This window comes from Sceloporus occidentalis, unplaced genomic scaffold (genome assembly GCF_023333645.1).
Source record: "Sceloporus occidentalis isolate IW3139 unplaced genomic scaffold, rSceOcc1.0.p SCAF_5, whole genome shotgun sequence".
Classification (NCBI taxonomy): domain Eukaryota; kingdom Metazoa; phylum Chordata; class Lepidosauria; order Squamata; family Phrynosomatidae; genus Sceloporus; species Sceloporus occidentalis.
In genome coordinates, this window is record NW_028316985.1 from 78,648,299 (window position 1) to 78,675,888 (window position 27,590).

Consider the following 27,590-nt stretch of genomic DNA (forward strand, 5'->3'; position numbering starts at 1 on the left):
CTCCTCCTTGAATAACTCTTCTTTGCCATGGAAGAGGGAGGACTGCATTTCTTGTCAGTTATCTCAACCAGACAGTTCTGGAAATAGTCCTGCTTTTGTATTTATATGGTCTTTAACACTGCCTGAAAATTAGACTAGCTTTCACTTCATTGTTTTGCTTATTCATTGGTCTTGGATACTAGCCTAAACCCGAACTTTTTGACAAAACACATATTGATTAAAAAAAACAGTCCATTAAGACCTGTATCCCATTAATAGTCCCACCTAGAGTAGACCCATTGAATCGTGCTAAGCAAGTCCATTCCTTTATTCTAAATATCCATCATGTGTATGCATGGCATTTTTAATCACAAACAGTAAGGCGGGAAAATCCACTAATATGGGAAAGAATGAGAAAGAAAGAAAAACCTCTGTGACAAGCAATGAATCAACATTCTCTCCCTTCTCCTTTAGTTGACAACACTGATTCTCCTGGGAAGTGCTCCACTTACACAGAAATGGAAAAAGAAAAGAAAAGTGAGTACCATTTAATTTGAGAAATGCTAATTTAACTCTACAAATGTGGTGGAGTGCAACATTTGTAATCCAGAAATTACATCAGATTTTTTGTTTTGTTTAGCTGAATGCAATGATTTGAATCTAGTTTTTCAATTATCATCTGCAAACTAATGGCTTCACAACTCTTAAAAGTGCCCTTTTTTGTTTCCATGGTTATTAGGAGAGTCTATTATTTGCCCTTCTCAGTCAACTTCTTTTTGTTAACTACTGAACAGTTTTTGGTGACTTTTTTTTTTTGAAGCTGTCACTGTGTGAATTATAATCTATTGCTCTTTTGCAAGGTCATACAGAGCTCCAATAGTAAAATGTTGCTTCGTTAATATACTACTGCACACATTAACTTTAGAACAAGTACCATTAAAGTAAGGATCAGTCCCATGGCTACATGCCTGGGACTTTCTGAGCAAAGTGAGACTTTCTTTTTAGTATGTGCACAGTATTTGGCTGTAATACTACAGCTGTGTTTGCACCACTTTTACTTTGCCTTCAGTTCCATTATACTTAATAGTACTTACTTTTGTCAACTTAATAAAAGAGGGCTACAAGAGCCCTGGTGGTGTAGTGATTAAATGCTGGTACTGCAGTCACAATGTTGTGAGTTCAATTCTGCAGGGCTCCAGCTTGAATTAGGCTCCGTACAGACAGGCCAAAATATGGGTCACTTTGGAGCCATGCTGTTTAAATGATGCATGTGTCCTAAGAGTCTGGAAGCTGCACCAAAGCCACAATCCAGTCCTAAAAACTGGAGCACAGCTTTGGTGCAGCTTCTGGACTCTTAGGACGCATGCATAATTTAAACAGCATATCTCTAAAGTGACCCGAAGCAGCTTTATTTTGGCAGTCTGTATGGGGCCGTAACCTTCCATCCTTTTGTAGATCAGTAAAATGAGCCCCTTCGTGGCTGTCTGTTTTGGCTAATTATAAAGGTCTTTCCTGGTCACAATTCACTGCATGCAGCTGAAGAAGTAGAGCAAGTCTACAAAATTTTATGCTACAACTTTTTTCACACAGTTAATCTCAAAGGTGCTACAATATTCTTTTGCATATCTGAAATTGCTTTTAATTTTTCGAGTCAGTATACTCAACATAAAGTGCCACTTTTTTTTTTTAATACAGTGCACTATCTGGCCCATTCTGTGACAAAACTGGAAACTCCCAAGAGTGGGTAGTCAAATCATATCTCCTCACTTAGCCAGCTAAAAAAAGAAAGGTAGGTGTTAACCTAATTGATATAACTATCCCAAATGGGAATAGCAGAAAGTGTACAAATGTGTTCCCAAATCCATTTAGTTTAGAAATAATTTAATTTGAACAGATTTGTAGTCATTTGGTTCAATTTTCTCTTCCATTTGAAGTGAATGTATTTATTCATTTATCTATTTTAAAATTTAATTTCTACTCATCTTCTTGCAAAAAGAAAAAGCACTCAGGATGTCTTTAAGAAACTGTCTTTGTTACAACGTTGACTTTATATCATAATAGATAAAGAAAACCAACCCAGTATTTACCTGTTTTTCTTCTTGACCTTTGGGGAATCAATATTACTGATGCCATTTCTTTCTCTTTCCTTCTCTTTCTGCAACAACATGCAGTATTGGAGGTTTGTATCTGATGTGCTGGCTTGAAATAACAAGAGCTGTTTCTCTCTCTCTCTCTCCCCTCCTCCACCCCACATCTCTCTCTTTCTCTCTCTTTCCATCCATTTAATTGAAGTTGGCTGGTTTGTTTCTACTGTAACATAAAGAGTAAGGATAAATTGTTTCATGGAAGAGAATGAGAGCAGCATTAGTTTTTTCGCACATACAGTCTCATCTACATTATATTATATTATATTATATTATATTATATTATATTATATTATTATTATTATTATTATTATTATTATTATTATTATTATTATTATATTGTTATTTGAAGTATTGCCAGAAGGCATGGCTTTCACCTCTACCCCCTGTCAAAGCTTTACAAAGTTACTTTCTAGGATCATAAGTAGTCAAAGCCTCACTGGCTATACTGGCTCTATTCTGACTGTTGTCATCCTAAAGCAAAGAACTAGAATCCTGTTGGTGACTTACGTCTTCATAAGTGGATTTAGGTATGTAGCAATTCTGTGCATGTCCAGAAAAGGGCTGCTATTATGTTGCTAAATAGCAGAGCCAAAGAAGTGCCTGATGCATAGTGGTGCCTGATGCACAACGAGACTGGTGCACATTGGTGTCTGGTGCACAACAGGACTGATATACAAGTGTGTCCTTTCCATCTGCAAGGAGGCCCCTCCAGATGAGAAAAAATAGACATGCTCAAATGCACGTACAGTCAATGGGCAGTGTGTGGCTGTGTTAGCCTGGCTGCAGGCATGCACCATCATTGACAATAATGGGGTGGAGCTAGTGTGCCAATATGATGGGCCAAATGTACATCAGGACTCATGTGCATCACACTGGTCCTGATGCACATCACAGTGAGCATTCTTGCTGTTGTCCCATTACACATCTTTGCAATTCTGTAAAGGGGTTTCTTAGTGCCTCTGCTACACAGCTAAGTGTATGTAAAGTTATGTAACATAGCAGTCCATTTGGGCTTCCAGTGAATTATTGGAGGTATGCCCTCCCAAACAATATCTCTATGCTGCCATCATTGAATCAATCTATGTTAAAGAGAAAGGGAGAGTAAGTATGAAACTGATTAATAGAAACCAATTAATAAGAGACATGGCAGTGTACCACTGATCTGCACCTTATTCCTTTACATCATATGCTCACTGCAAGACAGATTTGTGATGATGGCCAGACCAGCTGCCCTTTTAAATAGCTTTGAGATTATATGAACAATTGACTGAGGAGTCATCTGTCAATATTTATATGAATATAACCTAACTATGACAGTTGAAGTACTATGATAAGTAAAATACAATGACACTACTTCTGAAAATAATACAGTAGCAATAGCAAGAATGTTTCTATAACATGTATCAGTGAAGTAGCACTCCTAAGTGGTTTACAACATGTAAGCCAATTGCCTCTAACAAGCTCGGTACTCATTTTACTGACTTACAAAAGGATGGAAAGCTGAGTCAACCTTGGAGCCCTCCAAGATCGAACTTACAACTCTGTGGCTGCAGGACTGGCATTTAAATAATAATAATAATAATAATAATAATAATAATAATAATATGATTTATTTATATGCCGCCCAATCACTGGGAATCCGGGCAGCTTACAACAGGGGATAATAGACGGTTCCTTGCCCTCAGGCTTACAATCTAAAAGACACGACACAAAAGGAGAAGGGAATGGTGAGAGGGAGAGGAGATCAGGTCCAGCATTCTTCTCTCCCTCTGAGGCCTGGACCAAGGCAGATGGACTGGAGGGAGGGCTCTTCTTCTTCAGCCCTGGTGGAGCTGGGCCTGATTAATTCTCTCCCTCACTGGCCGAAAGATGACATTTATGGAGGGAGGAGCCTCTTTAACCACTGCACCACCAGGGCTCCTTAATAATAACAAGTGAAGGGGAGTAAAGGCAATATTGATAGGTTAGGTGGGATGTTAGATTACAAGCACGCAAGTCCTCCTGTCAGTGTTTGTTTTTCCTGAGTAGTAAAAGAAAAGAGAAAGAAAAAAGTGCCCAGTGCAATAATGGTAGTTGTGGTCAATTCTCAGAAACATTTCTGCCCATCTTACAAGACAAAATTTCACCTCTTTTTGGTAAAATAATTATTTCTGAAGCAAAGTGAAACCTGCCTTGAGTTAGACCTTTAGGGAAAATATGGTTGTTGTTTTGTGCCTTCAAGTGTGTTGCACCTGTCAAGAAAGGCAGCATAGAAATGAAATGAATAAGTAGATAGACAGAGAAAAGGACAGTATTTAGTGAAGAAAATATTATTTTTTAATTACTTAGCATGATCACTTCCTCTCCTTCTGAAGTATTCACATATGAGGCACCAGAAACTTGATCACTTACTTAGCAAAAATCCCAAAGTGATGCATTACACATCAGTTAACATTTGTGCTCAAGCAGAAGTGAGAGATGTGAGACTGTTGGGCCCTTTTTTCATTCTATAGGGACCTTTATGTTATCTTGGGTGTTCCCCTGTACCCCCAAGATGTCCCATTAAATTTTGTAAAAATGGCGAATTGCACCCAAAAATGACTCTAGATAGATAATTCTTAGCAAAAATAGACTACTGTACTTTATCCACCAATGCCAATGAATTCCTTCCTATACTGAATGTTCCTTGAGGAAGTGGGAAGTAGAACTGCATTGGGGTCTCGGTAGTGAAATATGGAGAGACTTTACTGGTGTAGAGTTCCCATTCCTCAAAACAGAAAGTTCTTAAGCATTTATAGCATGATGTGTGGGAATATGTTCACTAAGGATGAAAGGAATTATTGTCAAGAGGTGTATCTAAGTCGTTTGGCACTCCTGAAGGAGTTCTTTGAATTCTATATTGTTATCATGAAATATAAACATATCCATAATGGGAACTACATGTCAAATTCTGATGAAGGAGTGATGGGGCTGACCCAGTCTATTTTTGTTTATAGGAAAATTTCCACTGCCTTCTGGAGGAATAGCAGTGGGCGAAACACACTAAGAGATTTGTTCCAGAGAATCATCATTTTAAAAATGAGTCCATTTGTCACAAATAACCTTCTAGGTAAAAACACAAGTTGTATTTTGTGTGGCAATAATATCAACACAGCTGGTCTTTAGTAATTTTGTAACTGTGAACTTAATCAGTATTCAGTATTATATTATATTAATATAATAAATCCTATTATAGTGGTATTATAAAGAGAAGGTCAAAAAAGGATATTACTTTAAAGATATAGTCTGTGGCTATGAATTTCTTTTATTCTAGTGTAAGCATAGCAGGCTGACATGAATGGAAACCCTGATGTAGGGTGCTTTAACTTTCCGCCATATATTTCCTATGCAGTACAAGTAATGAATCTCTGCTTTGTTATATAAATTGCAGATAATGCTAAAGGCTTTAACATACTATACTGTAATAGTGTTATTTTCCACTTTAACTGCCATGGCAACATTGTACAGAATCCTGGGATTTGCAGTTTAGAGGCCATTTAGAATTCTCAGCCAGGGAACTCTTGGGTCATACCAAACTACACTTCTCATGAATTCCCAAATGTTGCCATAACAGTCAAAGTGGAATATGGTGCTATAAAAGTGTAGTGTGAAGCCTCTTCCTTTTTGTTCTTAATCTAGCTGCATACATGATAGAGCCTTATAGTGGGCCCTTGGTATCTGCTGGGTTTTTTGCTCCTAAACCAAAAGGTTACCAAAATATGAGCATGCTCAAGTCCCATTATACACAGTGGCACAGTAACATGGAAAAATAAAGTTTGGGTTTTTCGAATTTGTTCTTTCTATTTTCAAACTGTGGATGGCCGAACCTGTGAATGCAGAATCAGTGGATATGGGGGTTCAACTGTATATACTTATTTTTACATTCTACTCTCAGTTTAACAAACATTTTTTGGTTATAAAAGCCTTGCAGTTCCAAATGTTTAATTTTATATACCACCATGCAAACCATCCACATTCAAGATTATTTACCCTTTACCTTCTGAAACAATTGTGGTGGGAGGGACATGACGAAGTAATATAATTGTTGAATTGAGAGATATGTTAAGCCCTTCATCTGCTAAGGAATAATTATGTGTTCCTTCCATTCAAAGTTGAAGATTTACCACTCTTATCTTTGTTTGAATAAAAGTGCTATTAATTGCATTTATATGCTTTAAATGAAGTACGTCTGATGCTTTTAGCTGATGACTTGCCAGCCAATTTGCATTGTAATGAATAAAATCGTGAAGATCTTAAAATATGGTGAACAAATGTGGTCAATATGAACTCTTAGGGTCTTAGATATTGTATAATTGCACTTTAAAAGACATACAATGAAAGAAACTCTGTGAAAGTTAATTAAAATTAACATTTTATCTCCCTAACTTGTAGCAAATCCAATGACAATTAAAAGAGTTTGCATAGTATAAAGTTTACTTTTCCTTGTCTGTTGAATGAGGATGTTTAAATTACATCAGGAGCACAATGGGTACATTGCAGTTCATTTGCATTCTCATTTTCATTCACAAACAACTGTAAAGTATCTAAATAAGCATTTCCACTGCAAATCACAATCATTTTCAATTCTGTATAGAGCTTGCTAAAATCCAAGAAATTTGAGTATGAACAACTGCCCATTGCTTTGTGTTTATTAAAACTACCAAGAAGGTAGCTACTGCAATTTAATGAAAAAGATTTCATCTAGGTAGGTCACTTACTTGCAAGCAGAACCATGTATAGATAATTGAAATATATCAAATTGTAGCTCCAGCTAGAGTAGACACATTCAAACGAAGGGATCTGTTTAATTAACTTGGGCCCGGTACAGACTGGCACAAAATGCTGGCCTGTGGGCAGAGTCATGGTGGAGCGTCCACATGCTGGAGGCTGTGATTCCTCCCCTCTTGAGCCCTGATGCTGTGCGCCATTCTAGACAGTGTGTGGCCTCATGGCATGACCCTGGTGCTGCATCTAGATGATGCAGTGTGAAAAGGGAGTCACAAAGCTGTGCCACCACAGCTGTGACACCCTTTAGAAGATGCAAAAAGGAGCTGCATTTTGCAGCTCCTTTTTCCACTCTCCAGAGGCAGATCAGGGCCGTGGCATGCAGGGGCTGCAGCCCCGATCCAGCGAGTAAAGAGTTGGCTGTTTGTACAGCACCATAGTTTTCAATTTACTTTTTTACACAGGGAAAATTGGAAGGTTAAACTAGACACAATGCAGGGCCATCCAGGACATTAGGGACAATTTTGCAATTGCTTTTCAGATGACACTGTGCACAAACTGGTCAGAATCCAGACAGAATGTGAGGTGAATCAGGCAATAAGCATTTTTGCAAAAATACTGTGTTTTCATTTCCAGTTCATTCACGAATTTGCTTTCTTCACGTAATTGCAGCAGTCTGAAAACCATGTCCCCGATTCTCCCTGTTCTCAGATTTCCCAGTGTCCCTTGCTGTGCCAAGGGGAGGGAGGCAGCCTTGTTCTTAAAGGGACATATACACAACACACACACACCTCTTTCCCTCGCGTGGCTGGTCTCCTCCTCCTGCAGACTCTAAGCCTTAAGTACTATATTGTGTTGTGTTGTTTTATTGATACTTTTCCTTTCCCCCCAAGCTAGGCAAAATAGTATTCAGGGACATATTCATGGTATTACAAGAATTAATAATAATAATTATAGGGGCATTGTGTGTTATGGAATTCTGTGCATGTCTAGTTAGAGATCCTGCTGAGTTCAAAGGAACTTACTCCTTCCAGATGAATGTACCAGAACTTTCCATTTAAAATGGGTTTAATTTTGTTTAAATTGAACACATCTACAGCATGGAAAACAGTTAGCAAATTTCACTTAATAAGGTGCCTTAAGGGCAATTTTTGGGTGAAATATCTCTGCCCAAAGGCACATCTGAGGCAATGTTCTATCATGTCCTGTTTCAGTCATATTTCTGCATTAGATGCACAGAGAGGAGGTCCTGCTGAAGGGTCGCAGCAGGCTTGGATTGCCTTTAATGTGGTCCATCTATCAGTCATCCAAGGATAAGGCCCTACAGAAGCTCTCTCACCAGCTGACTTTGAGGACACCCCAGAATGGATAAATCCATCCTCATGATGGCTCATATTTTTTTACCCAGAAGTCCAGATTTGCATGTCCAATTTGGCTTTCAATGTGCTACTACCAAAGGGAACCAGAAAGCAACTGGGTCCTTTTTTCCACCCAGCCAAATCAAGTATCGCAGAGGGCCCACTGCAGATTGGACAGAAATTATGTTTGGATCAGTGAACCACAGTAGTGGAAAAATGTTATCTGAATGAGAAATCAAGTTGTGTCCAATATAGGGTCCCTTGTGAGAGGCAATGATGTTTTCAACTACACAGTTGTCTCTATGTTGGGCTTTGTCCAATTGTTTGTAATTAGAGTGACTTTTTTCAGTCCATTTGCTGAAATTGCTCAGATCAAAATGCAGGCAGGCTTGAGAGGTAAACATGTAGCATGGCAAGATCTTGCCATATCTGGCTGAATTTAAGAAGGGCAGGTTTCACACTCACCTCCTAGTGATTCATCAGTGTATGTGATATAAATAGAGAATTTAACATAGATACTTGAAAACAGTATGTTAGTTTGCCATGGTAATTAAACCAAAAGTTAGAAATATCAGTCCTGCACAGGATGTGGTTAGAAAAAAAGAATATCACTGAAATACACATGGTTGAGATTTCACATTTTGGAAGAGCAGATGTTAATAAGAAGAGTTCTTATATCAAGACCCATTAATTAAATATTGACAGAATAGACTTGGAAGATGAATTTATTAAAGCAGCATGAGGGATGATTAGCAATTAGCAGATTGAGGTAGTTGTGATTTTTCACATACAATAGAGACAAATCAGAGCTTGTTTATTTAGTTCAGGCAGTTTCTCATGGAATTAGCTAATGGGTTTATTGCATCAAACAGCTTGCATTGTTTATCTTTCCGCCCAACTGATGCTTGTGGTTGCATTTTTTTTCCTAACCTCCAATTTTCCTGCCAAATTAGGTTTAATAAAGAAACAAATTGCTTTGTTTTGCTCCTAGAGAAATAAATGTAGTGATGAAGTGGTATCTTTAAACCAAAAGGGGAAAAATGGAAACCTTTGAGCAATAGAAAATGACACTTCAAGTCAATGCAGTGAAGTACAAATTACAGAGTATCTAACAAACCAAAGCCAGATGACAAACATGACTGGATATATCTCCTAATGATCCAATGAATGTTCACTCAGAGGTAAATCCCATCATTTCCAATCAGTTTACTTCTTAATAATCAAGTTTAGAATTTCAGCCTAAGGCTTGAAATCAGTGTGACTTAGCTCCATAGTAAACGTAGGACTGTACTGTTCATATCTGAAACATCTTACATTCTTTAAGTTGTCTGATGTCTGTATGCTATTTTATATTAAAATAATATCATAGGTGTTGGATGAATCCCAGGCTAAGTCATGCCATTTTAAAGAGGTCTGGGAAATATTTGAATCAAAGTGAGACTCCTCTGAAGTGGACTGAATTTAGATCCAAACACTTGAAATTTTGTTAGCAATGTATATTCAGGTGGACACAGACAACCCTGCACCAGATGTAGTTTGAAAGAAAGAGAATATTACTGAAGCACACATGCTTGAGATTTCACATTTTGAAAAAGCAGATGTTATTAAGACTGGGTACATTTCTACCCAAGCTCTCCTTAGCTAGAAAATAGTACACAGTTTTGTGGTTGGCAGCTCTAGCTTTTAATCACATTGAATGTTTTTTACCAATCTCTCTCATCTCAAGGCAGAAGGGTCTGGAAGGAACAAGTAGGATTGTTCTATATTTATTGCTATTTCCTTGTCCCAAATGTAGGAGTATTAACTAGCCTCTAGTGGATATGACACTGGAGGCTCCCTTGAAAAAATCCAGTATATTCATTCTTCTGGCTCTGGTGCTATTTCCTAGACATCCACAATCCTTTCCTATTTCACTGATTGCATTCGATTTCCGATTTATGATTTGGTGCCTAATGAGTAGAAACCAGAACTAACAATAGATCTTAATCTGTATACAATTCATCATAAAATCCTAGCTCCTCCAACTATCCTTCTAAAGTGATTCTGATTTCTAAGAAATGCCTCTTTTGCATGTTATTTTCATATAAATTGCTTCCAAAAAAAAAAAAAAAAAGACCCAAGGAAGAAGGTATGCTATTATGTTTTTGAAATCTACAGGTTTTTTTAACCCAAGGCCATTTCTGTGCTATATGTCATTGACAGAGATAACTGTTAACAACAACAACAACAACAACAACAACAAAAACACCTAGTGGGATAAGCATGCCATATTTTGGAAAAACCAAAATTGTGAAAGCTATTGAGAGAAATCTTATTTTGAAACATGGAAAGGGAAGGGGCTATATACTAGAGACTTTTTTGATGGACCCAAACCAAGAATAGACTGTATAGTCTATTCTTGAGATTTTTGTCTCTTATTAAATCTGCTTGGTTCATACTAGGGCAAATTTCTACTTTGTTAAGCAAGATAGCTAGAATAGAAGGACCCATGAGAACTCTAACTGCTTTTGAATATCTTTGTGTATCGTCAAATAAACTACCAAAGAAATTATTGGGTTCATTTATAAAGGACTTATGGAAGAGTTGTACGGTAATGGGTTAGCAATTAAACAGAACTGGGAATTGGAATTTAAGGACTCAATACCAAATTCTGCATGGCAACACATTTGGAATCACCCCCATTTAGTTCTAGATCAGCCATTAAAGAATGTTCCTTAAAACTGATTCATCGATGGTATATGACCAGGTTCTCTTGACTTATATTAGTAAAAAACCCTCTCCTTTTTGTTGGAGAGGTTGTTCAGATAGAGGAATGTATGTGGATTTATTGTACTAGAATATTTGACTTTTGGAAACAGGTTCTGTATAATCTCCCAGATTACTAATAAAAAAAAAATCATTTGTGCCCTGTTTTAGTACTTTTGTCAATTTTTATTGATTGTGACAAAAACCTTAAATATAAGCAAATATAATATTATTTGTTATTGCTGTTAGAAGAGTAGAGATTGCTCAGAAGTAGAAAACAAGTCAATTAAATCTGGAGGGTTGGTGGTGAAGAATATGGGACTCCTTTTTAATGGAAAAACCTTTGGCTAGAATGGAATCCCGCAATGGATGTGGTATATCATTTAAAGAAAAAATCCCTTTTTGAATTTTGTAAACTCCACTTCATATTTAAATCTGTTACCAGGAAACAATGTACACCTCTGGGAGGATGTGTTAGAGGAAAGATAAATTTGTTTGAATCTTGTAATATGTTTACTGACTGTTCTTGGTATGAACCTGTTATTTGGCTTTAATCTTAATCCTTTTAAGTATATTTTTTAAATAAAAGATTTTAAAAACCTTTTCTTTTTTGAAACTTGTAGGCAGGATCCTTATGCTTATTGATTTCAGCAAATTCTGTCAACAGGAAACAACATTTGTAGCCATTTGTTATATCAAATTATTGTCAATGGGAGGCACAAATATTTAGATTTCTGTATCTGTATGTAAAATCTTCCTAGAATTTTAGCTGTGGAGAGACCTGTTTTAAACACTAAAATCTTCCCAGAATTTTAACAGCATAACACTATGGTTGTAAGCTGCTGTAGTGGTATTATTATGTTATTCTTGACTAAGAAGAAATTGTGTGTGTACATTAATGTGTGCAAACATACCAGGGAAAACCACAGTTATGTGGCAATAAAAGTCGGCGTATCCACACTATGCAATAATGGTCCAAAACACACTGCAGAAATAATCCAGTTTGAGATCACTTTAACTGCCCTGGCTCCATGCTAGGGAATTACGGGAACTGTAGTTTTGTGAGACATTTAGTCTTCTCTGTCAGAGAACTCTGGTGCCACAATAAACCACAATTCCCAGGATTCTCTAGGACTGAACAAGGGCAGTTGAAGTTGTCTCCAACTGGATAATTTATGGAGTGTGATTTGGACCTATACAACTTTAATACTACTTTAACAGCCATGTCTCTGTCTTTTGGAATTCTGGATTCTGTAGGTTGGCAAGGGACTAAGACTTTTCTACCACATAGCTCTAGTGCTAGAGTTCATGAGAGTACAGGAAAGTATTTTGTCTACCTAATGGCACTACAAATCCTAGGAATCCATTGGCTGCAGGGATGTCAGTGGGATCAAAGTACCGTAATTATGCAGTGAAAAGAACAGTGATACTGAAATAGTGCTAAAAGTCTAGGGAGATTTGTTTTAAAAAATAAAGCAGTGGTGCTAAAGTTTTGGAAAGTTCAAACGTAAACTAAAAAACAGTAAAGGCAGATTGGAGAGACTGAAAACTGTGGCATATTTTAATAAACCTTTTATAATCATCAAGCATCAAGAAGTATAATTAAATTGTACAGCACTTTGTAGCACAAATCACCTGTCTGGATGGGCCCTATATTACTGTGTGCAGACTTATTACAATCTTTCTCTTTTTGTATTCCAAGAAAAATGTGCTTTACCCATTATTCCAAATTAAATCTTCAAAAAATGATCTGCATTTTCTGACTTAACTTTCACAAATGTCAGATGAGACAGCAAAGAACAACATCAGGAATCCATTCTGTATCTATGTAAAAATGCCTTTTCTATGTAAAAATGATTTAAAGTCTTTCTTTTTCCTTTTTTCTTTTTTGCTTACCAGTGCAAACTCTTTCCTCTAAGTTGAGATTTGTTCAATTCTCAGTAATGGAAATAATGTTGTTCTGTGATAAATGATAATGTTAGCTTCTCTTCTGGATTTTCCCTTCTTTAATTGCTTGCTCAATGGTCCTGGACAGCAGGAGACTACTTCAAGCTACAATTAGGAACACTGGAAGACATCTTATACTGAGGCAGGTGCTTGGTCCTTCTTAGCTTGTTGACATCTACCAGTGGCAGTTGTCCAAGAATCCTTCCTGAACTTACCTAGTTAAATTAGAGACTGAAACTGCAATCTTCTATATGGAACACATGTAGATCTATCATTAAGCTACACTTGCTGTGGTGGTTATGTTCCTTCAGGTCATTGCCAGCTTATGGTGATCCTATTCTATTGTTTTCTTGGCAAGATTTATTATACAGAAGGAGGTTGCCATTGTTTTCATCAAGGCTGAGGTGGGCATTGCCTTCCTGAAGGCTGAGAGAGTCACTCAATGGATTTCCAGTGGGCTAAGTGAGAATTCAGACTCTGGTTTCCTGGAATCCTTAGTCACACCTTCAAAATTGGGCATGAAACAGAGGAGAACAATTCCCAGACTTAGAATTTCCCCATGGTCTGAATTTAATGGGGGAAAACACTCTGAAGGGATAAGAAACCCCTTCCACCAAAACAGCACACTGAATTTTGAGCATGCTTTATTGCTCAAAATTAATGTTGAATTCCAATTGAATTCCAGAAAAATGGAAAATTGGGGTGGGATGTAGAATGACTCGCTTGATGAACCCTGAACAGGAGGATAGCTTTTAGGAGGTAGGGTGGCCACCTGAAAAGGAGACAGAATTTCTGCATGTTTAATAGTCATGTAAAGGGGAATGAATCCCATTAAATGTGCCAGAACCTTATCTTTTTTGTGCCTGACCATCCAGAGGACAGAGAGAGAGAGAAAGAGAGAAATATGTTACTGAACATTTTTCTCCCACAAATCGTACATATAGTTAAGGGACATGCCAGCTTGAAATATAAGTTAGTGCTTTGTTCTGTAAGGGATACTTTGTTAAAGAATTGTTCTATTGTGTAATGGAAAATCCATATTTTATTTTATTTTTCTATTTTAGTAATTTCAGTCTTTTATGAAGAAAACAGAGAAGAACTTCCTTAGCAGTTGCTAGCTGGCTTCCTAATGACAATGATTAGCAACTGCTGTGGCACTGATTTATGGAAGGTGAGTAGGCTTAGCATGGTGTTTCTTTGAAATAAATGTTTTGCTCTTGCTTTGAAATAACTCTCAAAAACCAAGCTCTATTCGCTTCATTTAATTATATATTTTTTAAATTTTCCCCCAAGTTTTAATAGATCTAATTATTGCAACTGGGTCATCCAAAAGTGCAGCACAAGCCTGCCCTATTTTATTAAAGAAAACCTTTAAACAACCTTTTGGGATTATAATAGTTATGCTCCACATCTACTCTTCCCTTATTTTCTCTCTCCAAAGTAACTCTTCAGATCCGCTCCCTTGTGTGGCATGTAGTCATTCTGCCTTCTGGCATCTGAATCAGAGGCAACAATTGACCTGACATTACCCATGGCTTTCTGAGCTACGCAAAGGTTTCATAACCCAGCAGTTCTGTTTAACAGGCTGAGAAGCTGGACGTGCCTACGTTTATTGCCCAAGAAGCATTAGTCTGCTCCTTAGAACTTTTTGGATGACACCCTGTAGACCTATCAGCCATGAGAAGGCCTAGCACTTCAGCTGGGAAGATCTGAAATACTCTTTTAACCCTGTTTTCCCTTTGGGGGATCTGAAACATTTTCTCAAAGTTTAATGAGGACATTAATATTTTATGGGGAATCTTATCAAAGCCACCTTCATTTAGTAGTTACAGAGTGGTGGTAAGGAGGAACAAGGGCAGAATTTTAAATGGTTCCAACAGGATGAACTTAAGATCTCAGGCCACAGATTATCTGTTGGATAGACAAAAGATATTTATCCATTGCAATTGATCTTAACAGATGCTCCCCCCCCCTGTTGACAGATACTTTGGAGCCCTTTTCATATTAAAAATAAGAAAGTATCTTATACATTGATAACTGCCCCCCACAGGTTTTCTATTAGCTTATCGTAATGGGTCTATGCCACCCAGAAGGGGGAGAGAAGTCTAACCAGTTTCAAAGAGTTTGAAGCTTGACTGCTTTCTCATCCATTAGAATTAGCTTCCTGATTCTTTCATCCTTTATTCAGTTGACCTGGTGTGGGAGGCTCCCCTGCCCTGTGAAGCTTATGAGCCAAATTTAAGATATTTCCAACTCTGACTCTTTTTCAACAAAGATCTCTGAAGGAAATATTTCTGAAAATCAAAGCAATGGGTGATTATAAGAAATGTGACAGAGAGTTTTTAATTAGGCTGAAAAGGAACATTCTGTACAATCTTTACATTTTAAAAGAATGGTTTACAGGGAACACTAATGTGGCTTCAGAAAGCTTTCTATTTGTGGCCTTTGGGCCAGAGAATGGAAAACTTGTATATTCTTTTCCAACACTGTGACAAAGATGAGACATAATTTTTTTTATCAAAACAATTACAGTGGTACCCCGGGATACGAATGCGCCGCCTTACGAAATTCCCGGGTTACGAAAAAAAATTATTTAAAAAAACTGTTCCGCGTTACGAAAGTTTTTTCGGGTTACGAAAAAACTTTTGGTGCTTTTCGGCGCGATTTCACACCAAATCGCGGCTTTTCCCCATTAGCGCCTATGGCAATTCGGCTTGCGAAAGTCTTCCGGGTTACGAAAAGGGCAGCGGAACGAATTAATTTCGTAACCCGGGGGACCACTGTACTGTAAAGTGGGGTGTGGATACTAAACTCTGTGACTGCTGAAGTCCCATTATATACAATAGTATACTCAAAATGTGTCCCTTATATAATATAGGCCCGTTACAGACCGCCCAAAAGGGGTGGTCTTGAGCCGCTGCTGGTTGCAGCGCGGGGAAGCCACTGCAGCCAAACCGCGCGACTCCCCTGCGCTGTAAAAAAGGAGTGTGCAAATCGCGCTCCTTCCGGCAACCTGGAAGAGACGCTGCAAATGCCAAAGTGCGCATTTGCGACGTCTCTTCCAGGTTTGGACGTCCGGACGCACAGCGTCCGTTACATCAAGATGGCCGCGCCCATCTGTATAGGGCGCCGCTATCTTGACGTACGGAATACGCATGAGGGGCAAGGTGCATTCGGAAGCGCCGCCCCTCGCGCATATTGACGGCGCCGCTTAGGCCCGTCTATAATGCACCAATGTAAAAATCAAGGTTTGATTTTGAGAGTCTGGTCTTTATATTTTCAAGCTGTGGATGGCCATGGATGCAGAATTTGTGGATATGGAGGGCAAATTGTATATACCTATTTTTACATTCTGCTCTTAATTTTCTACACTTTTGGAACTTTTTTGGTCAAATATTTTTAAGCCTTAGATGATTGACTCTGTGGATGCAGAATCCATGGATACAGATGGCCAACTGTATCACTATGGTCTGTAGTGAATTATGCATTACGCCTTGATTCCCTGTACTGGGAGGAAGGTGGGATATAAATAAACAACATAAACATAAATACAATAATAATAAATACATTTTCCATTCAATTTATTACAAATATTGAAAGAGCTTTGTGACTGGACATTGACCCTCATATTCTAGAAGACTATCTAGGAATTCCCCACCATTTAGTTACTCCCTGAAGCTCGTTCACATTACATAATCATAGTGCTACGATTCCCCCTTAACTGTCATGGAATCCTGAGATTTGCTTTCTAGGGAGGGGTATTTAGCATTCTCATCCAGAGAGCTTTAGTGTTTCACCAGACTACAAACCCCAGGTTTCTTCAGGATGTGGCCATGGCAGTCTCACAGTGCTATCACTGGAGATGATGACACACAGACAGGATAAGGATGGGTGAGCAATCCCATCCTTATCCTGTCTTTGACTGCGATCCTGCGAAAGGCTTTCAGATTGCAGCACTGTTGTCCTGTCATTGAAACGGCATTGCATTAATGCGAACGCCTTTCATAAAAAACAAGAGGCAATGCCACTTCAATGATGGGATCTGCACAACATCATTTGAAAATCTTTCACACAATCATGGTCAATTGCACTTTCTGCATGTGGTAATGATGGGATAAGCATGATATCATATGAAAATCTTCTCACGATCACACTATAAGAATGGGAAAAGGATGGGACAAGAATGTTTCATCCCCCACCTGATAATCTCCATTGTGTAGTGTGAAAGAATCCCCGGTTTTCAATAACAATTCTCTTGGACCTAAAACAACCCAGGAGGATGAAAAAAGATGACAAAATCATTGTTGGGCTATGGGTTGCCACTTTGTATTGTTTTCTGATGGTGCTTTTTGTAAACCGCTGTGATCTGCAAGGAATAGCAGTCTAGAAATAAATTTTCATTCATTCATTCATTCATTCATTCATCCTGCACCTATCAATTTTGCGGTAAGAAAACATTTTTGAGGCACTATATTTTGCCTACCATCTGATCTAGTTATTTTAAACTACTGAACAGTCAGTACACATAGAGACAGCATTAGTAAGTTGATGGTTCCTGTTTTGTGGGAGTGGTCAGGGACAGGGGTGACATGTGCATCCAGTGCCATGGAGGTGGTGATTCCACTCTTTATTTTACCACCCACTCTTGTTGCAGCTGTTCCAGGTTGAATGGGAGATCTCAAGGCCCTGAAGTAGATGCTGGAAGGCCTTGGTTCTGGGAGACATCTGTTAAACAGAGCAGGTGTAGAAAGATGGACTTTAAAATAAAGAATGGATTTACAATCACTTGGCAGTAAGCCACCAATTGGTGAGATCTAGAATCAGAATGTTACAGTAATTTTTTGGACTACAGCTCTTAGAATTCCTAGCCATCATGTTGGCTGAGCATTCCAGGATTTGTAGTAATAAAAAGTAACATTTCCCAGATGTGCTCAGTACCAAAGAATAGGAGGAATTCTGTCTCCCATTTTGTCCACCTTCACCTTTTGCAATCAAACTTTCAAACCTAGTTATTTTGTTTTAATTCTTAAAAGCTGTCCAGAATATCAGTGCAAGCTTCGTTCGTATACAGGACAGAGACTTTTCCTCTTTATAGTAGAAACCCTGTCACCAGGTGGGATTTAGCTGGTACTGCGATTCTTGCTATTTATTTATACTTTAAAGCTCAGTCAGAGGTGATTTTTGGTGGCCTGGAAAGTCAGAGCTTTTAAGTACTTTTGTAGTGCCATGGGAGTCATGTTCAGCAGGTTCCTTTTGACTTTGCAGCCTCTCATATTTAACTGGCATTACATGCCACTCATCAGTGTTACTGTCAAGAGACATCAAGAGTTTCTGCACACAAGTGGTGGCTGCATCCTCTCCTTTCATCCATTTGCAACTGCTTCAAGGTGCCTAAAAGCATTTAAAAAAACCTCAAAACCCAACAGTAACTTAGGCTGAATCTACACAGCAAAATGAATGCAATTTGACACCACTTTAAAAGTAATGGCTCAGTGCTGGGATTTGTAGTTTTTGTGAGACATTTAGCCCTCTCTGTCAGACAGCTCTGGTGCCACAACCAACTACAAACCCCAGGATGCACAGTTAAAGCACTGTCAAACTACATTCATTCCGAAGTGTGGCTGCAGCCTAAGTTTCATAGAAAATGAATAGAACAAGTGTGGGTAGCCATAATAAAATTTGTATCCCCCCCTAATTTCCTGTCATTTCAATAAAACAGGCATGGGATCCCTACTTACTATCTGGGATGTCAAGTAGTCTTGTAATGTGTGTTATGTGCTAGGAAACCATTGTCTGTATTCAAACCACTGTCAATAGACTGGGATTTGAGTATATATACTAATCAATAGAGCTCAGTTCAGTATTCATTATTATAGCCCAAGAACTGGATGTGAAGATGATCTGGCTGTGACAACTGTCACACCATTGATGGCCAGGGTTGATTCAGCTGATCTGGCTGATTGGGTGTACCCTTTCTCCCTCACCACTCCACATGTGTCCCGCCTGAAGCTGAGCAGTTGGTGGAAGAGAACAACCATCCCAGATAGGAGTGTACCTTTCTTCAGTCAAGTGTATGCAGTATCTGTAGACCCTGCTAGAACCTCAAACAAGCTCAAGGACCATTTATTAATTCATGTGTTTCTATTTCCAATATCTACTGATTTTTTTCTTGCCATGAAGAAGAAGAAGAAGAAGAAGAAGAAGAAGAAGAAGAAGAAGAAAGCCTTTTTTATTTATAGTGTATTTTTGTGTTTGTTTTTTTCAGGCTATGTGGATGTGTTCTGGAAAAATGTGTTCATGTTTTGCCTGCATCTGTGGCTTGGCATCTGCAGAGAATGATGGCATGGGGGTGTGTGGGGTATATATACTGTGTGGCCCTTGGTTGGGAGAAAGTGATGTACATGTTAATCTCTGTGTTGGTATGTTGGTGAATGACAAGACCTCAGGGTGGGAGGATATGTGAGGATGATTTGTGTGTCTATTTAATTAGTGATCCATTGTCTGCTGGGAAAACCCTTGACCCTGGTGTTGGTGTTTTTCTGGATTGGTAGCCAAATTTTGTTTACTTTCAGGGTTTCTTCTTTCCCACTGAGTTGTCCAGGTGTTTGTGGATGTCAACGGCTTCCCTGTGCATTCTGACCTGAAAGTCCAGCATGATCCAGAATTTCAGTATTTTCAAATAACATTTTACACCTGACTTCTACTGCTGACTTTTCTGGCTGACCCAGTCTACAGTGTCTCTCATATTCCTTGATTCGTGTTTGAACACTGCTTTTGGTGGTTCCTATGGAGACTTGTGCACAGCTGCATTGTATGCAGTAAACTCCTGCAGCTGTAAAAAGGTCTCTCCTGTCCTTTGCTATTTTATTTGTTTGCTACATCCTGTTTGCCACTGTTGATGGTGTTGGATGGTTGTTGTTTACCTTCTACTTGCAAATACTAATTACTTTACTTGAGAGATACATTACTATATCTCACATTACATAACAGTCCAGTGGTAGTCTAGTGGTAAAACATGTTCTTTTAAGTTATGCGATATGGGATTTGATGAAGGTCAGCAAAGTTGAATCCTATTTGCTTTTACTGTTGCTTAAAGATTTAAACTCTAAAGCTGTAAAGATAAATATTCACCATCTATTGTTTCATGTTAAGAAATTCACTATGTTAGCCAGGCATAAACATGTATTTTACAGGCATCAGGCTTCAAGAAATAGTACTTTTGGAAATAGGGTCAGCGTCAAAGTATATGCCTATCGTGTGTTTATATACTACATATTTCCTCATCCCCCCACTTTTGTTTTCTTTGTAATGATATTTTAAAAGTCCAATGTTTCTGTTGAAAAGAAGAAGAAGAGGAGGAGGAGGAATGGCTAAATGTGGGCATTCTTATAAATAATAATGTTGTTTTTAACTGTATTTTGTTATACTTTTTCATGTTGGAAACAGCTGTGATCTGCATAGGAATAGCGGTATATAAATAAAATTTTTATTATATTATTATTATTATTATTGTTAAGTGAACTGAACTTTCCACCTATCTTATCTAGCAGCCTACCTCTTTCTGTTTCTCAGATGGCTGTTAGAAGAGACTTTCTACTCCTTGTTATGACTGAAGGAACACAGATTTGAAGAAAGGCAAGAAGTTATTTCAAATGCTCAGTGTTTTCCAACAACAACAATAAAAACTCCTACATACTCTCTATGGGCACCTGTCATGCCTGCACTTTCAGAAACCACCGTGTTGCTATGAAACACATTCATATAGTCTTACTGTTTTTGATTGAGAATCCCATGGCAATGACATTAAGATGAGATCCCCCCACCCCCATTAAGTGCCATAGAGAAGTTTAGTCTGGTCTTTAACATGAACAATTCATCCTGAATAAATGCAGTTGAGTGGAGGTAATAAATACCTGTCAGTAATTAGAGCCAAGGGCACATTATTCATCTCAAACACTGGCAGGCAAGGGATTCTTCCAAGAGCGCAATAATATTTTATTGTCATTTATGTTACGAGTCTACTAGTACTGAATTTGGCTCATGCAGAAGCATGATTGAAAGGTATTGCATCCACTCTACCCCTTCTTCATATCCCCCATGGGCAACAATAACTTTGTGGTTTGGCTACTTTCCACAGTTTTATAGGAGACACACAGTGAGAACGCAGAGGAACAGCAATATGGAATAAGGGGTGTGTGAGAAAGAGTGAGTGAAAAAAATGTGAATGTATGGATTTCTTTGCCTTGGGACAGCTGAGTATTTAACTGTAACAAGAACAATGTTGGATGTCAACACTATTCCTCTAAAAATATTCACAACAGTAGGTTTCCTATTTGAGAAATATAATGTTGTTTTAGTAATATCATGGGTAGTGGGCTGGGAGACTAAGAACTTTGCTATTGTCATTTGTACTTTAATTACCTTGAAAATATTTTACTGGAAGAATCTTTTCAACAATAACGTATTATTGCTGAGGAGGGAGGCTGCCACAAAACACCAAGACACCGAATTGGAAGAAAGGCCACAACTTTATTAACCAGACAGCACAGAGGTAGGGTTGGCCCAAAGCATGAGGTCTGGATCTGGATCATCAAGCAACCCCCGATTGGTCGATGAACCGATCTGCTTGGTCACAGCCAAGCTTTGGCATGACATAGGGGCCACGAAAAGCACCCTGAATAAGACATGCAACCGGTCAATCGCATGTTCGCTATTAAGCCCCTAGTCACTGGGAGCTGCTGAATCGATGTGGCCCCCGCAAGGCTCTAGATATCCACCTGCCCAGCCTCTTGATGGATTCAACCAACATGCTACTGTCAGTGGCCAAAGTTGCTGTGCCAATGCGGAATGAATGTCCTCCAAAATCCTCAAGAGGAAGACCCAAATGTTGAATGGCCACGCGCAGCACCAACACCAGCTGGAATCGCGTCAAAGGGGATCTATCAGTATGACAGAAGAGAGGGCCACCAACTCAGGTGCGAGCTGACATAAACATAATAAAACATATTATTATTATTATTTTAAGAGTCCTTAGTGGGCAAAGGTGGGAGCCCCGGAGCCATCTCAGAACAACAGTGGAACCATGATCCAATTGGTCACACTTGGAGTTATGGTAACTAAACATACAGAATTATGGACAAAGGAAACATCATCCACTTGTATTTGACATATCTAGCTTAGAGCTGAGCAACTGTCACCCAAACAGAACGTTGTGTGGCCTTATATAGACCCATCAACCAATTGGGAGCCAGGATAGGAAGGAGGCACTGCCTTCCTGGCTCCTGCAACCAATGAGCTACCCCAGAGGAATGGGGTAGCCAATAGGAGGGCTCTTCCACCCCATCCAGCAGAATGGGCCAATAGTGGGCTTGCCCGACCCCTGCAAGGCATGCTGGGAGCCCAGGCAGACCAGCTAGGGCTCAGACAGTGGCTCACTCCCCCAGGCAGCAACAAGGCTGGCCCAAAAGATGCGGTGCGGCCTCATTTGGGAGCTATCACTGTTGAATTCAGAACAATTACTGAAGAAGGTAAAAGAAGAAAGTGCAAACAAATGCTGGCTTAATGCTGAATGTAAAGGAAACAAAAATAATGACCACAGATGAATTATACAAATTCAACCTAGACAATGAAAAAAGTGTAATAGAAACAAGAGTTCCTGTAACTTGGATCAATAGAGAATGCAGTTAAGAAACCAGAAGACTAGGAAGGGCAGCTATGAAAGTACTAGCCAGGATCCTAAAGTGTAAAGATATACAACTGAATAAGTTAGAATTATCCAAGTCATTTTATTCCCCATCACTATGTACTGATTTGAGAGCTGGACAGTGAAGAAGGCAAATAAGAGGCAAATCAACTCTTTTGTGATGTGGAAGTTTATCGCATGGGGCATAAACCGTTCCCCAGCGCGTTCTAACGGGGACGAGTGTGGGCGCGCATGGAGCGCAATGGGCACCGGATGGGGCCCAAAACGCGACTTTATCACACGGGGGAACACCGCCGCCGCGCGTTCCCATTGCGTCCCAATTCTGTTCCAGAGGGCGCCATTTCTGGGGACTGTTTCAAAGCGTCCTCAGAAATGACGCCCTCTGGAACAGAATTGGGACGCAATGGGAACGCGCGGCGGCGGCGTTCCCCCGTGCGATAAAGTCGCGTTTTGGGCCCCATCCGGTGCCCATCACGCTCCATGCGCGCCCACGCTCGTCCCCGTTAGAACGCGCTGGGGAACGGTTTATGCCCCATGCGATAAACTTAGTGGTGCTGGAGAAGAGTGCTGAGGATACCATAGACACCGAAAAAGATGAACAAGTGGGTTCTTGAGAAGATAAAGTCAGAAATTTCCCCAAAAGCCAAGATGATCAATTTATGGCTTTTGTACTTTGGCTACATCATGAGAAGTCATGACCCATTAGAAAAGACAATAATGCCAGGAAAGGTGGAGGATAGTAGAAAGACAGGATATGTACAAGCCGAATGGACAGACTGAATGAGGGGGATCATGAGGATGAATTTATAATACTTAAGCAGAACAGTGGAGGATAGAGGGGCTTGGTGATGTCTCCTCTACAAAGTCACTGTGAGTCAGAGATGATTCGAGACCAATTAGCAACAACAACAATCCCTGCTGCAATATAAAGGGGCTGGCCTAGTGTTGAATATGCAGTTAAAATTTGTTAGCCTTACAAGAATCTTGCTCCTATTGGAGGATTTAAAAAACTGTTAGAACTGGTTTTTAATATGAATCAATGCAGATAGCTGCTTGTATTTTGGACTCTCATTGAAAATATGACCATTTGCACTTGAAATTGTACCACTTACACTAAAGAAGATATTTTTGAGCTGTAGTTGGCTCTGAAGTGACTAGTTGAGTGCCAGAGGGTTTTGCCCTGAACCCAGTGCTATTTAGTGCTATTCAACATCTTTATAAATGACTTGGATGATGGATTAGAGGGCATGTGTATCAAATTTGCAGATGACACTAAATTAGGAGTAGCTAATAACCCCTTCAGAGGACGGCAGTGGCAATCCTCTCTGAAGAAACTCACCCAGAAAGCCCTGTGACAGGGTCATCCTAGGGTTGCCCTAAGGCGGAAACAACTTAAAGGCAAACACCATCACCACAGCTAATACCCCAAATGACAGGATTTGAATTTAAAATAACCTTAACAGATTAAAAAGCTTGACCAAAACTAACAAAATGAATTTCAACAGGAAGAAATATAAGGCACTTATATTTAGGCAGATTTTTTTAAAAATGCACATATATGGGATAGGTGATACCTGGATTGATAACACTAAATGTGAAAGGGATCTAGGAGTTCTAGTAGACCACAAGGTGAACATGAGTCAACAGTGTGATGTGGCAGCTGAAAAGGCCAATGCCGTTCTAGGCTGCATCAATAGATATATAGTGTCTAGACTGGCAGAAGTTATACTACCACTCTATTCTGCTTTGATCAGACCTCACCTGGTATCCTGTGTCCAGTTCTGGGCACCACAATTCAAGAAGAATATTGACAAGCTGGAACATGTTCAGAGTAAGATAACCAAAATGATAAATGGTCTGAAAACCATGCCTTATGAGAAGCAGCTTAGGGAGCCAGGTATGTTTAGCCTTTAGAAGAGAAAGTTAAAAGGTGACATGATAGCCACATTTAAATATTTGAAAGGATTTAATATTGAAGGAGCAAGTTTGTTTTCTGCTGCTCCAGACACTAGGACACAGAGCAAACTAGAGGAAAATAGATTCTATCTAAACATTAGGAAGAACTGTATGACAGTGGAATATGCTGCTTGGGAGTGTGTTGGAACTCCTTCTTTAAAGGTTTTTCAACAGAGGCTGGATGGTGCTGTTGGGAGCGCTTTGATTGTATATTCTTGCATGGCAGAGTGTTGGACCAGATGTGGTCTTTAACTGTTGATATCATTTTTTTTGTTTTTAAAAATATATTTGTGGCATTTTGAATGGTTTTAATGTAGAAAACTATATATTTTTACTGTATTAATCCAATTTCCAGGTCAAATGCACTCTGACAGCTAGTGGCATTGTTACAGCAAATGGTTATCTCCGTTTTAATATTAAAATATAGGGTGACATTCACCCCTTCATGACCCTACATGTGGATGCCACACAATCCCCTTCAAGCATGCAGGTTCCATCAGCTAGCTTAGGAGTTGCCAGAGGGATGCAACTCACCCACACGCCTCAGGGAAGGTGAGGCAAAGCCTATGAACAAACAATATACCATTCCAGGTTAATATTTGTTCTTGTCTATCAGGTCCTGCAAGCTATCTAAAGCAGGAATATGTTTATTTGCATTACAATTCTCACCTCAGAAGTCCCCACCACTGAGGGTTACCTCATTCAATTCAGATTAATTGGTCATGAGATGTCTGGACTTGTCCCAGACTACATATTTCCTATTTAAACCCCAAATTTCCACTCTTTGACGGACTGTTTGGATTGCAGGCACTCTGTCACTGACCTCTCCAATTGGACCCCTCAGCACTCGTAACCCCACTGTGTCCAGGAGCAACTGAGACCCACTCCCATCCTTCAAGACACATCTACCTGAGCAGCCTCACTATTGATAATGTATCACCATTAGTCCAAACCTCAGTTCTATTCCATGGTAACTTCTTTGATTCTAAGCTTCTTGTGCACTTGTGTAAGTGTGTGAGTTTGGTGTATGTGTTAACTCCTATTAATAAAATATAACCTTCTAGAAAATTGGCCTCTGCAGTTTTTTTGTCTTTGACCTCCATAAAACATAGAGACAGGTCCCAAAGCTGAAGTAACTCGTCTATTATTTAGCTATTTAAAATTCCCTTAGATGTCTTGGTTATAGCATTAACCTGCTATATTTGTATAGTGTGGATATACCCTCAGTTTTTCCATGCAGTCAGGTTTCTCTTCTGACATGGAGCTTAGTGGTAGGAAGGACCTGGGCATCATACAGTCAATAAAGGTCCTTCCTGGGCACTCCGGACAGTATACCAAAGCTCCTACTACAACATCTTTCTCACAGTTAGGAGATTAGCATACACTTTTTAAAGTGCCTTATCCAACACAGGATAGAGGCACATGTAAATTTACAAATGGGTTTTATTGCTTTCACCCATGGCCGGGCAAATGCAGCCCATATACAGCCCAGATGCCAGCGAATGCAGCCCGTATATAGCCCGGATGTCATCCGGGCTTATTCTGCTGCTTTTCAAAAATGGGATTTTTCCATTCTTGAAAAGCTGCAGAAGAAACCTGGCTGGCATCTGGGTTGCATTCGCCCAGCCATGGTGAATGTGATAAAACCTGTTTGTAAATTTAAACATGCCTCTATCCCATCAGGGATATGGTGCTTTAAAAAAAGTGTGCTAATCTCCTTAATCTCAAAGATGGTATAAAATCCCTTTGCGTACTAGGACTCTGGAGATCAAGGTTTCAACCCTCTGAGCCATAGACACCCCCTGGGAGGCCTTGAGCAAGTCACACTCTCTAAGACTGACAGGAAAGCAATGGCAAATCTAATCTAAACAAATCTTGTCAAGAAAATCCAATGATATATTCGCCTTAGGCGTATCATAAATCAGAAACAACTTGAAGGCACACAACAAAAACAGCAAGACAATATGTTCATCACACACATGTAAACATTCAAACACATGCTTATGCACAAGGATGTTGTGGGAGGGGCTTGCGCTCCAGCCACAGAGTTAAGGATTTTTGGATCCATGCCGGCCTCCCGCTGAACACAAACAGACGTGAAGACCAACTGAGTGCAGTGCACTTCAACCAAATTTTAATGAGGTAGTTAACTTCACTCCTCTTCACACAAATACGTTGTCCATCCTTACTTGGGTCTAGTTGCACCACTGGCAACTAAGTCCCTCACCAGCACAAAAGAGAGGCTAGGTTCCCTCACTAAGTCCTTACTTGTCCACTTTCCAGCGGCCTACAGGAAGGCTTTCTCTGACAGTTCAAGCTCGGCTTTCTCCCTTTCCTTAGGGCGCAGTCCGTGCTCCCACCTTTCTCTTCGTGAGTCCCACCAGGTCCCTTCCAGATTGGGTTGGCTGCAACCCGCCAGGCTCCAACCAGAACTCCCTTGGTCATCTACCAAGCTGCCTACCCACCAGGGGTAAGCTAATTCTACCGCTTGATGAGGTCCAATCCGATGGCGCCCATGAGCAGACTGCAGGCTAATGGGACAACCAACCCGAAGGGGGCCTCTAAATACCCGTGCGCTCCCTTTTCCATCCGCCTCTCCATGCCCCCATCTTCTGCGTGCTCTCCTCCCCGAACGCCTCACCCTCCTTCCTTATAAGGGCCCTGGGGACCTCATCTCTCCCCCTGTGTCACCTTTTCTCCTCCCTCTCCTTCCTCCCTCTGGTGCCTCCCTGGATCCTCCTGCCCACCTGCCTTCTCTCTCGCCTGCTCAACCCAAACCTCCTCCTGCACCACCTTTTCACAGATGTGTGTGGATATTTTGGTCAAGCTTTGAAAAGACCACTTTCTATATGTTAATGAAGGAGTTCTTTAACATGGTATGTGAAACAAAACAAGTGCCAGACTGAAAATATACCCTAAGATTTTCCTATATCTTTGGATGAGCCAAGAAGTATATCTCTTTTTAATTGTTTCTGTCTGCTAAGGCACTGCATATCCTCAGCAGCATCTTTA